The following is a 17,105-nucleotide window of genomic DNA, read 5'->3' on the forward strand; positions in this document are numbered from 1 at the left end:
TAGAAGCGGTTATGTTAAAACGGCTCAACCAGTATCGATAAATTTTGCCAAACCGATAGCTCATTGTTAAGCTCATAAAGCGACATAATGACCATTATTAAATGGCGTTACATGTGAATAAAAATTCACACATAAATCCAACACCTGTCACTGTAATATATACATTTGCATATTATTTGAATTTAAAAACCACCCCACGATGAAAAACGCGGGAAATTTTTTATTATTTTATATGGTTAGTGTGAGGTTATGTGGAATTTATACAGTTCAATAAACGCTAATATACTTTTGTTAGAAATATACGGATATACGGAAACGGATGAACGAATTTGGATATAATTTCGTTCCCGGATACGTTTATATCCTGTATTTGAATCGAATATTTTCAGCCCCTAGTTCTATTTAAGATCAACCTAAAGCTAAGTATAATCCAATACAACATTTCTCTAATAAAATAATATTTCATAACTTCTCCTTAAGCTTAAAAAGCTTCTTCATCTCATAACTCTAAAACCTACTCCTCTTACATAAATCTAAAATCGTCACAAACAAGTAAGAAACAACTCTTATTTATGCACGTACAAAATATTATATATATGTATAAATTAATTACTATCTAATCAGATCTACTATTTAATAAACCAATAAATAACACCTGAACTGAAATCGTATATGAAATGTCATTGCCCTGTGAAAGGGCAGCAACCGTTGAAGAAACTCCAAGTAAACTACAGGTGTTGCCAGTTGAAGGGGCGCGTGATTTTTTTTATAGCTAGCAACATTGCAAATGTCAAGCGAGGTTAAACTATTCTATTAACTGCCCACGTGGAATCTATGACGTAGAATGATTCAAAGAAATTGTGGAAAATTCGAAGTTTAAAATTTGGCGCTTAAAATTCGTTTCATTTTTGTCTAGAAAATCGAAATTTAAAATTTGGGCGCCAATATTTTAAATTTCGATTTCAAAATTTTTTTGCAGTATTCTCACGAAATTGACGTCAATTATGACAATAAAATCCATCAAGGACGTATTTTACAAGCGTACCAAAAAGGTGACATACAAGCACAGACACAAGTGCTCGAATAATAAAATAAAATCTTCATATTATGACGATTGACGAGGGCAATTTAAAGTGAATGAAAAAATGCACGTATTTGTTACATCATTATTCCTTGATCAGAGTCCTTATATTATATTATGCATGTTTGTTATAAAATACCAATGACTAGAATAATTATTCATTTTTTTATCGATTCAAATGAAAAATTTACGGTACTAAGTAATATCAAGAGATCATTGACCACAAGTTGAATCCACATGCAAGCGTATTTTGATTTTTGATTTTCGAGGCTTGATAGACAAAATAGAACTCATGATATTGTCTATGATCACTCTTGTCCATGTTTAATGCACTTTCACTGTCAAAAACCCGATTGACAGTTGAAAAAAGTTTATAAAAAGCATAGATAATGCAGGCTTCATTCAAATGCCGACGCGTGGTGCTATGCCCAATTACAAGGGGTGAAGTCATTTCCTGCGATGACAATGATAGGGAAATAAAAACTGTCTGTAATTATTATTTTGGCGGTTGAGGATTTGGCGGGAAATTGTTAGATTGGATGAGGTTCTATAAATTGTAGTGATATTAATTGTTTTTATATTTGTTTAATGACATAGTATTGTAAATCAAGAAGTATTAGCGCCAAATTTTTCAAATTATCTCAATTTGACAGACTATTCTTATAACAAATTTTATTTCATCACATTCAAATTTCAAACCATTTCAACCAAGATTTCAACCATCATTCCAAATCCAAGATATTTCTCGAATGACAGTTCACTTTTTTATTTATCTATCAATTTTTTTTTAAATTACATATATTCGAATTTTAAATTACATGCCGAACCAAGATTCGATTTTGGCGGGAAACAGCCATAGACACACGATCCTTTATCAGAGCTTATAAGAACTTTTTCTTAAGGTCAAACCGTCCCTCAGTCAGGTGTCCACTTTCCGTTACTACAGTTACAATCAGCTGTTTTACTTCCTCGTTAGCTCGAAGTAAACAACTGACATTGTACACAATATTATAATAAATTATTTATTGAACAAGAATGTGAACTTATGTTTTAGAATGTTTAGTCACGCGAAAGTGACACGCGATTGGATGAAATTTTAAAAAGTAGAGAATGAGATTAATTGTTCTTTTGAACTGAAATGTATTTAGGCGCGTTGAGAGAATAAAATTTAAAGTTGCGTCATGGCAATACCGTCACGTAATGGAGTAAGGCGACGATTTTGATATCTTTGAATCTTGCTAGTTTCACTTCTCACCCGTGTGCTCGACACACACGCTATTTTTTCGTTTTGTGTAAATTAAATGAATTAAACAAAACTGGTAAACTTTGTAAGATATAAAGCTCAATTTAAAACTAGGCAATAGGCATGTTTATCGTTTATTATCTAGTTTTCATAAATTAAGTACGATAGTTTTCATAAATATAATGCAATTTGTATGATACTTTTAAATAAATTGCAATGAAAATTGTTCAATATTATGTAAAATGAAAAGACGGTAGTTTAAAAATTCGTTGCAGTTTTTCAACAGTAGTTTAACGGTAATTGTCAGGAAGTAGGTATCTTTTATTCCTCGTTTTTTGTCTCAGAACCTAACTCAGTAATTACGACCTAGGTATTTCTGGTTAAAACCTGCATAGTTCTAATTTATTTATGATTGTTTAAAATATTATTTTATTGTTAGTTATATAATAAACTTCTTCCCAAAACGGTGGTAATTTTTTTTTTATATTTTGATGTTCAAAACCGCTTCTAAACGAAGTCTTGTGTTCATTTTTGAGTTTGAGTTCAAATTAATTAACTTAAAAATTATTTACTTATTATAAACTAGTTACACTTTTTATTTTTTCTTGTCACAAAAATTCAATCCACACAAAGTTGTGCTATAAACTACAGCACTTATAAATAGATAGTAAAATAACAAAACGTTATTTAGACTTCGCTAAAGAAAGTGTCGCCCGCGGAGCTGAATACCTAAGTATTTGTGAATCTAGGTCTCTCAGATGTAGCCCTGGGCTAGACGCTCTCTAGATAATACTATGGTTTTATATATTTTTGTGGTTAGAGGTTTATTTGTTGTTTGTGTCTATTACTTATGCCGAAATGGCTTTAAATATATTTTTAAACTAGCTGCTGCGCGCGGTTTCACCCCTGTGGCTCCACCCCTGTTGGTCGTAGAGTGATGACACATAGCCTATAACCTTCCTCGATAAATGGGCTATATAACAGCGAAAGAATTTTTCAAATAGGACCAGTAGTTCCTGAGATTAGCGCGTTCAAACAAACAAACAAACAAACAAACAAACTCTTCAGCTTTATAATATTAGTATAGATTAAAAGTATAATTTATGATGTTTGTGTGTGGATGTGTACTGTGTCAAAAATGATTTGTAATTATGGACTTGGAACTTTAGCATATTATATAAATACCCTTATAGATAATAAGATTAAAATTACTTTGCAGTGAATAGTTGTCATATTTGAATGGAGATAAAAACTGTTAAAGCTTTTAAAAGCTCGTTTGGTACGAAGATTTACTTTGAGTTATCAATCGACTAAACTAAGTTTTAAGTTTATCGAGGTTTGTGCTGCCGTTTTATGTTTTTTATTAGTTGTTCATTTTATTTTATTGTTATTGTTTACTAAATGCTTGGACAATATAAGATATATTGACCAAGAAGAGACATGGAAGATGTTTTAAATATAATATTATTTTTAGGTTAGTTTTTTTAGACTTCTGAAAAATATGACTTAGATCCCACTGGACCGTGAAAACCTAGGTCACGACTAAGCGTGATGTCCTAAAATGCACTTCTTATAATAATGACTCTATCTTATATAATAATATTGAGCTAAAATATCCTGATAATGAAGCAATGCATCCATTGACAGGATATTTTTCCTTGTTCATGTTATAATAATAAAAAAATAGTAGGTATGTGTACTTATGTACACGCGTTAGAAGTTATACTTCTTTTGCGTATGGAAAAACTACTAGAATATACAACTTGAATATAGTTATCAATATTCATACCACCTAGAACTAACTTCATGCTGTTAAATTTGGGTGTCGGTGTGCGCGCGCATCGTAAAAATTCATTCTCATCATTTTTCTCCATCGCGCCAAAAGAAGTAGGTACCTATAACTTCAACCAAAGTAACGATTTTCTTCCTTTTATGTATAACCGCCATTTTGGTAAAGTGGTTAATGTAAAGAAGATCCAAGGGGTCCTAGTTTCGATTCCCGAAGTCATATATCGGTATAGCTTATTGGACTGATTTGAAGGTATCAAACCGGAAAAGAACGAGAATTGGAACAGATGTGAAATACTTTTCACTACCTAATATTTTAACTCGTATCACATAAGGAACTTATAAAATAGTAACCCATTATAAAACTTTAGTAAATAAATACAATAGGTACTATAAGCGAATGATACATTGAAAATTGACTCTACAATACTCTCCTTGATTTACTAGTACATTATATAAATGTAATTTCAATCATACTTAATTTTGCGTTTAAAATTTTTTTTCCAAAATCTTTTTTATAGTTTGTTTTTCAAAACTTTTACAAAAAAAATCAATACGTATATTTGTTGTATAAACCTATATGTGTATATGTTCTATAGATCTGTGGTTTCATAGTGATTGTCTCTAAAATCACTTGATACTGGGTACCTACAGGTGGCGGATGCGGTCAGTCTGTAGTGGTCCGTCTCTCGTTACCTTTGTCCCATTGTTCTCGATACTCTTCTTAAACTTTTGTTTTGGCGCCCTTTTTCTAGCATTTGTTTTACACTAACGTTGAAAAAAAAACAGGGAGTATCAGAGTTCATTCACAACCGTAGTTGTAATTCTTTGACAGTAAAAGAAAATTTAATAAATCTTCTTTGGGACTGTTTTTATTCTACATGTGTTTTTACACGATAATTTGAGGGAATCAAACTCAACAGCTATAGTCGTTTATATAGAGGAGAAACCTCCTTAGATATGTAACCATTCATAGCATTTTAAAACGTGATTTGTTCGCTATACCATTCATTATTTTACGTAAACATCGTCTAACAAACAGGTTTTGAACATTTTCACAATAACTTTTTCCCTCTATTTAATATATTATTGTAATCTTCTATGCTAAAAATTAACGTGCTGGCCAAATGTCTTACACATAACTTCAAGTATTGAATACTAAATCACCATAAAAATATATATTTTTCTCGATACTATTATCAAGTTTGGCATTCAGCTTTAAATCTCGCTTTAAAACCATTTAAGTCCCTTTCAAAACCGCATCACTTTTTGTATGTTTATTTCATTTAAATAATAATGTCATTACTACCGTTCGAACGAAATAAAATTATAAATGGATTCGAAACCTAATATTGAGTTTTCTATTTCTAAAAGATAGCCACCGTTCGTATTGATTAGTGATGCTTGCATTCTTATCGATAATTGCAATAAATCGTTATTGAATTCGACGTTGACTTGATCGATACGGGTGAATAACAAATTTTGCTGTAAAAAAGGGACTTGCTCTACATTTAAAGCATGAAAATGTTATAAAATTGGTTCTTGTATTTTTTGCTGATAAACTGATGACTCACAATGTATTTAAAGTAGTTAAAAATAATAATAGTTAAGTCAATAATATGTAATTTGCCTTGAATTTTAATATGTCTGTCAACTAATCCACAAAATTCCTCGTAAAAATAAAATTATCGACTCTATCGATAATAGTGCACCTCCCTACACGTAACCACAGCGATTAGCGGTCTGTTTACCATTTCAAATCATTATTGCTTGTATCGGAACTTCACACGACTACCGATTCAGTATTTTCGTATCATTTAAAAAAAAATTTATCGATATACTGATAAAAAATTGTTTTTATTTGAAAGGAAGATCCTTTATTCTCAATGACTTACGTTTTTCTTTACAAAATTATACTTTAAGAGCCTAGAAGTTAATTAAATTTACCTAAAGCATTTTATTAACTATCTTTCATGGATTTTTCTCTTTCATTAATACTTATATTTTAATCAATATTAAAAATAAAGTGCTAAAGATAGAACTGGTTCATTATGATATTATTAATTAACGTTATAAGCGACGTAAATCGCAAACGCTAATTTTTTTCTTCATTTTCAAGCACACGTCCAGAAAATGTTGAACAAGATTTACTCATAATAATTATAGGAGCATATAATGGTTCGGATAATAACATGTTTCATATTAGACGCAAAAAATTAAGCAACCCACAATTATTTGCATAAATTAAGACGACAAACTAGATCTGATCGCGCGCTCATTGTAACGTCTTCGCCGGATGTTCCGCCATTGCTCGTTCGACCGTTCCAAATTCAAAATGGAGCCGTTTCCGGAGTGACGTCAGCGGCAGCCATTTTGTCTGCGCCTGCGCATTGTGGAGGCATGGGAAATGGGAGCGAGCCAAAATGGATTTCCCTCAGGAAAGGATGTAATGACGGTTTTTAGAGCGGCCGCCATTGTTCGAATAATTTTGTTTATTGTCTGGATTTGATCATTAATTATGGATGTTAAATTGTTATTTTAATGAGATTTTATTGTTGTACAGTAATGTTTGTCAATGTAGCTAGTTAATAGTTATTTACTGCTTGTGTAACTATGTGACAAAAATAACTAAACTATCTGGATAGTTTAACATCAATGTATTTTAGTATAGTATAAAGCTATCGTCGACGTTTCACGGATGCTTTTTTTGAACAGACATGTTAGATATTCTCTTTCTTTAAAATTTAGCTCATCCATTAGTTCTATCTTTGATGAAAACCAATTTATGTGTCTATACCTGAACTAAGTACTTCTTGCAATAAAATAACCTAGCATTCACTCTCATTTTGTTGTGAATTTCTAAATTATAACTCAATACTTTTGTGCGAGTTTTCCTATTTTTAAATTACATAACGTATACGAATCCAATTCACAATTATCATAGTATAACTAATACAAACAAATAAACAATTAAACGCCCTTCAGTACCGTGAATTAAAAAAATCATCAATGTCATCTTATTTTAATCCATAACAAAATACAATTAAATAATTCTTACTCAAATAAGCGTGGACAATGATCGACCTCAGCTTGTGTGAACTTGGCCTAACCTTGCTTGGATATTTGACAAAATCAACCGTTTCTATTCTATTTTTAATGGGATTGAAGTTTACCGCGTATTTAAAAATTTATAAATGTATACTGTTAAGTTTTCTGTGACGTAGTAACGTGGTAAAAACTGCCTGTAGATCAGGGTTAGGGTAAATGTGTAAATACAATCTATACTTAATATTATAAAGCTGAAGAGTTTGTTTGTTTGTTTGTTTGAACGCGCTAATCTCGGGAACTACTGGTCCGATTTGAGAATTTTTTTCGGTGTTAGATAGCCCATTTATCGAGGAAGGTTATAGGCTATATATCATCACGCTACGACCAACAGGGGTGGAGCCACGGGGGTGAAACCGCGCGGAGCAGCTAGTATTTTATATTAGGTATGTTCTTCAAGCTTATTATTAAATTACTAATGCTGTGAATCGATTCTGTAGCATTTGTTGCGACAGAACAAAAATATCTTTCATCTCGACGACTCTACATTTCTAAACATTTTATGTTGCTACTTATCATAATATGTAATGTAATTAAATTATATAATAAATAATAATTAAGTTTTAGTAATATAATTCTTATAATTACATACCAATCTATACAGTATTTCTAAACCAGCGTAAGACATAGACATAGACACACATTTATTTACAAACATAACACACAAAGAGATTAAGAAGTCACATAAACCCCAAACTAAAGTACCAATGTATCCGAATTTCTAACTTACACCAAGTTCATATTGTCGTTTCAATTAAATTTAAAATTAGAGTCACGGACCTGCCCTGGTTTATAAAATGACCCTAATCCCAAATGAAAACGTAAAAAAAATCGACCATCAGCACATCCCTTAAAAAACAGAGGTCGATAGTTGGCTAATAGGTTTTTTATCGATGTCGATTACTCGCAAGGTTACTGGGCACTTGCGCAACACTAACTTAAAGGTTTTTTAGGATAATTTGGAGTTTTATATTAGTATTTTAAGATATATGATAAGATTCACAGATTGTTTAGTTTTCACTTTAGTTACGTAGCATTTAATTTGTGAAATCAACTCCTAAAATATTAGTATATTTTATCTATATTTAATTCTATATTTTTTGCCGATATTTTATATATTATCAGTAATTTTGTTTTTCATAGGACCGTCTTGGTTGCGTCGGCGAAGCCAGTGTCTCTCCAGTCAAGAGCCACTACTAGTTACAACTATGAAGCAGATTATCGCTACTACAACTAACTAAACTTTAATTTAGTACAAAACCTATTAATGCTTCTTCCACTTGGTAGATTATCTATGACAGAAACCTATCTGCTAAAGCATACTATAATCTATCCCTGAACCAAACTTCATCCAAAACATACGCTTAACACCAGTTCAAACAGCATATCAATGCCACAAACAAAAAACGCTCTTTACAATTCGTATCAAAATATAACAGAACACAGAGCACGTGGCGCATGCTCCAATGGAGCAAGGCAGGTTCCACACGTTGGCCATGTTCACTCAATCCAAAATAGTACTGACCTCTCATTGATGAAGAAACTGTTAGCCGAGGTTTTGGTAGCAAAAACAAACAAATGATATACCGATATCTTGACATACCTATACCCATATCGTACCTATACGGCATACCGATTTCATAGCATACCCTTATCATTCTATACCTAAGTTCTATACCCATACTTGTATACTAAACCTATATTTTATCATACTATAGATGGTACATCGATCACTAAATGTGAGGTTTAAGGGAAATTCGATCTGTAAGTAATCTTTAATTGGAGAGCAACAAACTGCGTTAAAAATGCGTACCAACTTGAATTGATATAGAGAATATAATAACTGTTTGACTTGTTTTTTAATCTATTTTGGTACAAAACTGAATAAATACTTGTAGCGTATATAAAATTATAATTAGAATAATTAGGTACGTCCACTATTCAATATTTTCTAAAAAAGATGCTAAGAGAATCACCCAAGATAATTAATTTTATGCAAATTAGCAGTCAATTACGCTGGTATATTAGCCAAAAATGTACAGAAAATATTGCCAAAAAAGGCCGTTGTATAATGTAAAGAAACTATCAATTTAACTGTCCTTATTTTTGTGAATAATCATAGTTATATTTGTTGCAATTTTATTCAATGTAACGTCACAAAACCGCAACTTTGCAGAAATGTGACGTCATAGCCAAAACAAAGCTGGTTATATTTAGTTTGAATTTATTCATTATTTAAGCAACCACGTGGCGTATGCTCCAATGGAGGGAAGCCACTATTTTGTTCCACACAATGACTGCACAGTGTGCCTAGTGCGAGTTTTCATCGAGTACGAAACGTTACTATCGCGTTTGCGTCACAGCCGAATTAGTATGGGAAATCGAACAGCGCCCCTAGCGGACGTATGGGGAAGCTTTGATTCCCCATACAAATTTCGCTGTGACGCAGATGCGATAGTAACGTTTCGTACTCGATGAAAACTCGCACTAGGCACACTGAACGTTTACTCTAGTGAATAGTAAGTTTTGTGTGAAGTTAGCTGCAAGTCGAATGGTTACGGTGTGAAGTTGCTTACTACGATATTCCACAAATTTAGAATTGACAATTTAAAAGGTGCACTAGTTATGCCCCGCAGTTTTACCCGCAGTGTTCCGATCCTATTGGTCTTAACATGATGATAATATATAGGTAGCCTAGCCTTCCTCGATAAATAGATTATCGAACAGTGAAATATATTCAAATCGGACCGTGGTTCCAGAGGTTAGCAGAGCAATCAAACAAACAAGTTCTTCAGCTTTATTATATTATACGTGTAGATAAATACTCATTACCGTGCAATAAAATTAGTCTGTAGTACTTTAATTAAACTTAACTATTAACATTGAAATGTAATCGTACTTTCATTATAGTTAGTGCTTTCCATTTCTTTTATTTCTTTTCAGATTCAACTTACTAGACCATATTTATATATCTATATATATTCATTGACTTAATGATTTTTTCGTATATATTATTTAATATAGCGTATTATGAAGTACTAATTAAAAATAAACCCTTGAATTCATAAAACTAAAAACAAATTCCATGTACTAAGCGAACATTGCTCTACATTCAAAAAATCCTTTATCTTTTTATTTTATCGATAAACAGATTAATATTGATGTATACTTCAAACAACTCTCAATGTAAAATCTTAAACGTGTCGTACTTAATGCAACGAGTATTTAGAAAGTGTGATAGAGTTGTGTTTTTTACTTTTTAACGACAAAAAATGATGGAAAGGTGTTGCCACCGAGATTATGAATGTATCAATTGTATCTATTAGTTTGTATCGTTTAAACGGTTTTATATTTAAATATAACTCTTTCTACATTTATTTATGTGCGCGAAAATTACCCGTTTTCGTAGGACATTGATGAATGTAGATGAATTTGAGAATGACTACTGAGTTCAATCATTTCATGTGTTTTCTAATCTAATTAATATTGTATAAATGCGAATATTATGGGTAATATGTATGAATGTTTGTCAATCAATCAGTCTTAAATTATAAGTCCCATCTGATGAGCAGTTTTAAAAAATGTCCATTGATCCCGATAAACGTTTGTCTCTATTTTATAATATGTACCTCATAATTTTATCCATAAAGTTACAGCATTTATAAGGGTACGTTAAATTATTAAATAAAGGTGTTTATAATGTAATTCATTCGACTTATGGAGGATATAAATCTCATGGAATTCTTACGTATTTACATTTATAATAATGTACATTGTTATTAACAATGAAATGACATAAACAGGAAAATATGATAATTACCATTGCGAGAATCTTTTCGAATGGTCCAACTATCTGTAAAATGTTAATCCTTAATATTGTTTTAAAATATTATGTGTAAACATTTTTAAAAGAGTATCTACTATCTAGCTAATTTTTGAGCTTCGCAATAGTATACGCAATACTACTTATTTATAACGTTATAGATGCGTCATACTTATTAATTTAATTTTTGTATCGAATCTATGTATATAATTATATATTGTTATACTAGATTTCCGCCCGTGGCTTCGCCCGCGTTTTCAAAGGAAAACCCGCATAGTTCCTGTGTCCGTGGGAGTTCCGGGATAAAACCTACCCTATGTGATAATCCAGGTTACCCTCTATATGTGTGCTAAATTTCATTGTAATCGGTTTAGTAGTATTTGCGTGAAAGAGTAACAAACACACACACACACATCCTCACAAACTTTCGCATTTATAATATTAGTAGGTAGATAATATGATATCTTTGCCGAATCTAATTCAAGAAAACTGCACTATTTTCCTTATAATTATTAACACAGTTATATAGTTCAAATGGTATACTCTATTATAAATGCTCATATCAAGCTATAATCTATCTGCTTAGTTCGTTTCAACAAATTATGTTCACCCATTGTTGTGTGGTAAGCATGGACGAATATAACCTTATTGATAACTAGATATTTATTGGGTCCATGGTGGTAAGGTAAGTTAAGGCACAGAATACATAATAGTAGCTAAACGCTACAGAACGGACACTCTCCGCCTCCCGCCAAAATTAAACACTTACCTCACCCCGCACGATCAGACATGTTATGGTACCCATTTCCCCGCAAGGACGATACCAACGACGTCTTTAGACGAAACGCAACGAAGATTGACAACATTAATCAAATTGACTTAAAGCAATTTTATTATTTTGGATTTGTGATTATCGTTTTTCGTAGAAAATGGTTAGATATTGTGCTGTTTACGGATGTATTTCATCAGAAAAACGCGAATTTTTTTTTACGCTAGTCACAAATGTGCCAACCATAAAGAGTTTACACACACATTTGCAGTCTCTACAGTGTGACTGTCAAAACTATAATTTTGTATGGAGTGTCCGGGGTGTGGTTAAGGTAAACACACATTTGTCTGAAAATATGTATGCTTAACTATTATCATCCTAATAACTTATTTAACTTTGCTCTTAGTGTCTGTATTATTAATTTTTTCTATACCTATAATTTTATAGAATCTCTATGTACAATTACTAATAATATAAAACAAATGTATAATACACATACGACAATCAGTTAAAGGCACATAAAACGGAATCCAACGTCAGAACGTTAAAAACTTACATAAGACAATTTTATCTGAACACGTCAAGTGTGGGAACGGCTAGGTCTAGGTTGCACTTTGTTACAACGTTCCCATGGACTTACTGGGTTATAAACATTGTTAGTAAAAGTATTATTAAACGTTTATAATGTTTTTCCTTTTTATACTCGGCATTTGAAGATGGATTCTTGGTGGAAACAAACAAACAGTTTTTATTTATTATGGATTCTTAGAGGAGAAAAAAAATTTTTTTTTATTATTTTGGTTTGGTTGTCTGGAAGAGATTACTAAGTTATAATGCCATTTATTAAACTATATTGTTTCTAGGTATGTAACGGTTAACATATTTATGTATTGAAGAATTATAAGCATAATAAAAATAAATATAACCGTCTGTTATAATATGCATACAGTAGCTAGTAGAGTACAGAAAATCAATCAATGGAACAAGTCGTGAAATGCATCTGCCTTATAACCTTTAAAGCCTACAAGTACTTAATATTATATATAACACACTTCAAACGTATGTTTTTTATTGAAAGATAAATCTTAATAAATAAAAATAATCATGGTGTGAATTGTGTTTGTAACTCACGCATAAACTACTTTACCGATCGGAATGAATCTTCGTGGACAGATAGATTATGAATAACTTAAAATAATTGTTAATGCAGGCTTTTTGTAATATTGTTTTAATACTAGAATTCGTGTAATCTATTGCAATAGTGTAGTTATATGAAGAAGGTACCATTATTTAGCACACTCCCGTACGTTCAATCTTTTATAAATGTTTTCGTTTTTGTTAAATTTTAATCACTATTTAATGCAAATAAAGACCTTGAGATAAAACAAATATATAAGTAATTAAAAGTAATTAAAATTTGCATAAATATCATTGCAACGTTTACTATTTCTGATAAATAATATTTGGTGCTATTTTAAAGTAGTTTTTTATGAGGCATAGGTTCGAATCCCGTCGTTCACGAGGCATTTACGTTATTTTGTAAACAGAAAAAAAATAATTAAAGTCTTAAGAACTTTGAATTCAATACATTTTATTATTTTTTTACCAATTTAAGTGAATTTTATCCATGAATGTATTCTTCACTATGTAGAAGATGTATTTTGCAAGGTTTATAAATTACAAGCTGTTCCCCGCGGTTTCACCCGCATTGCTCCGGTCGTAGCTTAATAATATATAGCCCATAGTCTTCCTCGATAAATGGGCTAAATAACAACGAAAGAATTTTTCAAATCGGACCAGTAGTTCCCGAGATTAGCGCGTTCAAACAAACAAACTCTTCAGCTTTATAATATTAGTATAGATTAAATTAAGATATATAAAGGACCTCATCATCAACATCATCACCACTGTTACAATTTCAAAACCATTCAATTATAACATTAAAACGAAGCCGACGGCGACGCCACCTAAGTTTTAGTAAATTCTGGAAAATTTCATTTCTTGTACGATGTTTATCATTAAACTTACTTTTCCATGTCATAGAATATACAAGTATTTTTTTTTTCTGTTTTGATACACAATTGTTTTAAAAATTAAACTAAAAAGCATAGTACTTATTAATGAAATAAAAATTTTCAGGTCGGAAAATTAGGAAAACCTGTGTTTTCCGGCGTTTAATTCTTAATTAGACAATTATTGTCAGAAGTGTACATTTTAAATCATTTTATGATTTTTCGTATATATTTTGTTAAACGACGCCATTTTGGTTAAATTTAAGTATAAGAAAGTTTAATTGTTATTATGTAGAGTTAGTGTCATTATGGTTTTCCTTCTTCTTTTATTCATTTTTTTACATACATGTAGGTACTTATTTGATTTGAATTTATAAAAAAGTATTTTTCAGTAAACTAATGACACAATATATTTTAATAATATTGTAAAATTCTTCTTTCTTTATCAGTTAATGACTACGAAAAATATACAATATTGGAAACATATTTGATATTATTTAAAATGTAGAGTTTCCATTCCAGGAAATAATAATTCAATATATTTATTGTACTCTACAAAACCTCAAGCATTAAAAAATCATGGCCAAAGCACAGTCACGATAACAATACCTAAAATTATGTAGAGTTGTTACATAGAGCATACGAAACTTATTCCATTCTATTATTTATATATTTATTTCATAACTGTTTCTTCTCTACAAGAGTTTTATAACAATATTTCCAACTTACATGCCATAATTTCTCTACGCACTTTCAGTGACCAAGAATCCCGTACAAAAGACTTAAACGAGAATGCACTTTATCGTATCCAATATAAAATAATATAATTTAATCCAATAAGAATCCTGTACGAAGCCTCTCACATTCGACAAACAAAAAAAAAACATACCTCTATACAGCGAAATCACACAAATAGTTAACACAAGCACACACACACACACTGTCCACGCGCACGTCTGTGTTGCGCGACGGTTAGAACACAAATGCGGCTGAGTGGAACAGCAGCCACTCCTGCGCATCACGCACACAGGCACAACTTATATAAACCTTAACGGAAAACGATCATTAGGCAGCTTCATGATGACAGTTTTTGGTTAGGGATAGTCTTCAAGGGGAAAACTAATTGAAGGTACAGATTTGTGTGCGCTGTGCTTTTATTCATAGAATTTTCTTCATGTAATAAGTATGGATGGACTTAACATTATTATCTATTAAAATACGTATAAGGTATATGTTTCGTATACTTTTAATCAAGTATTATCTGTAATAGTAATGCTTGTTTGATTTATATAATGGCTCTTTAATTATTATTGTTATATACCTAATATTTTTTAATAAAATGACAAATTGTAATTGAATTGTAATGAACATTGAACGCTGTAATTTCCTGTAATTAAAGGTACAGTAGATTATGTATTTTAATAAGATGTAATAAACGTGAACTGTGTCCTTTGTTGGAAATTTTATAATAAATAAATAAATAAATAAATATTATTCATTGTGTTTGTTATAATAGTATAAATTGAATTCTGGTTGTAAATCTCTACCTATTAGTATCCACACCTGTCAAATGATAACAGTATTAAAATAAAGATATTTATATCAATATAATTAATAAAATATAAATATACTTATCAGGCATCAGACTGAATTAATTAAATATTTTTCATAATGTTTTTAGTAGTTTTCTTGTAAAAACTACAAAAACAACAACAAAACTTATTTGCTTCTGTAAAATTGTACTACGTATTTAGGCTATTTCGTGTTTCGGTTCTCCAATTACTAAAATATCAATAAAAACCTTACTTAATTTAAATATTTATCAACATTTGTTTCCTCATTTCACTGATTTTTTTAAGTATTTAAACCTATATTTGTGAATAAATTCGATAAAAATTCGATATCAATTACCTTCTAAGAATGTAGAGTTGTCTGAAATGAACAAATGTTAAAAATAATATTATAAATTTACAATAAATATTGTAAAACATATTCGTTGTTGGTCGGATAGAAGCATTGACTATTTCACAAATAATTGATAAAATATGATTTTTTTTATAGTTTAAGTCTATCTAACAACTCTTGCAACAATAATAATACCAACTCAGATTAAAAATTACTTTTATTAGGTACTATATATACTTAATAAAACAATAATCGTGTTTAATATTTCCCTCATAAGGCTTAATTATAACACAGTTAAAGACTTCCATCGTCACCCCATTATACTAAAGTTTTTTTTTCCCACTATTCTTATTTATTATAAGGCCTCCAGCTAAACTCAAAGTTCATATCATAACCCTATATCATTTATTACGCATTCTTCGAAGTTTATGAAGTTTTCACCTGATAAATAACTTAACAGATCCAAACCAGTTAAAGAAAATATATATGTCCCCTTGTGGGCCATGGACAATTTAGTTTTATTTCACATAGAACTTTACAGGTAAGTTGTTTAATCGTCAATGTGCAGCTTAAAACATTTCTTTTTAAAAAAAGAGAGATAAATGGGATATTGAAACTAGGTTCTATTTTGAAACTCTTCCAATGTGTTTTTATTACAGTAATTGTTTTATCTTATCTTGTGTGTCTATTTTTTATTTCTAGAAGTCATCTTTATCAAATTTTCTTCTCTTTATTCACTAGTACCCAAAAGATTTTGAAACGATGTCCACAATAATTAATAATTTCCAAATAAATAATATTCTTATTATAATTCACACTTCAAAAATGTACTTCTAAAGCTCACATAGCCTAATTGTAACCAAGTAAAGCAGGGCTACGTTGCTAGTCTATTAAGTAAAGAGGCTGTATAGGGCAACTGATATATAATCTGTGGCTCCAACCCAGTCATTGAATAGTCATAACTTTCCTTCGAAGCCTGCGTCGACAATCCATACTTATTTTAGTAGGTTACTTATTTTGCGTTTTCTTGTTTAATTTAATAATATACATACCTAGTTAGATTTGGTTATATTGGATACTAGCGGTCCGCCCCGGCTTCGCCCGTGGTACATATTTCGCAATAAAAAGTAGCCTTTGTTCTTTATCAGGGTCTAAAGATTGTCTGTGCCAAATTTCATCAAAATCGGTCCAGTAGTTTATGAGCCTATTCGTAACAATCATACAAACAAACAAACAAAGTTTTCCTCTTTATAATATTAGTACAGACATAGAGCCTTTCACTGTTAAATTATAGAGATAAATTTAAATTCCAATAAGAATTGTTTAACTAAGTTATTTGTTTATTATTTAGATTTAAGTAGAGTATCTAAGAGAACAAA

The 17,105-nt window shown here is 30.7% G+C and overlaps 1 protein-coding gene across 4 annotated transcripts in view; it reads right to left on the bottom strand.

Moving 5' to 3' along the window:
- Positions 1-14,792, bottom strand: part of LOC123703546 (paired box protein Pax-5) — a 76,645-nt gene extending 61,853 nt beyond the window's left edge. For all 4 annotated transcript variants that reach the window (XM_045651607.1, XM_045651606.1, XM_045651605.1 and 1 more), the window contains exon 1: positions 14,711-14,792. The gene's annotated coding sequence lies outside the window, so the exon portion shown is untranslated. The remainder of the gene's footprint in view (positions 1-14,710) is intronic.
- Between the last annotated feature and the right edge of the window lie 2,313 nt (positions 14,793-17,105).

The sequence above is a fragment of the Colias croceus genome, chromosome 26 (assembly GCF_905220415.1).
Source record: "Colias croceus chromosome 26, ilColCroc2.1".
NCBI lineage: Eukaryota > Metazoa > Arthropoda > Insecta > Lepidoptera > Pieridae > Colias > Colias croceus.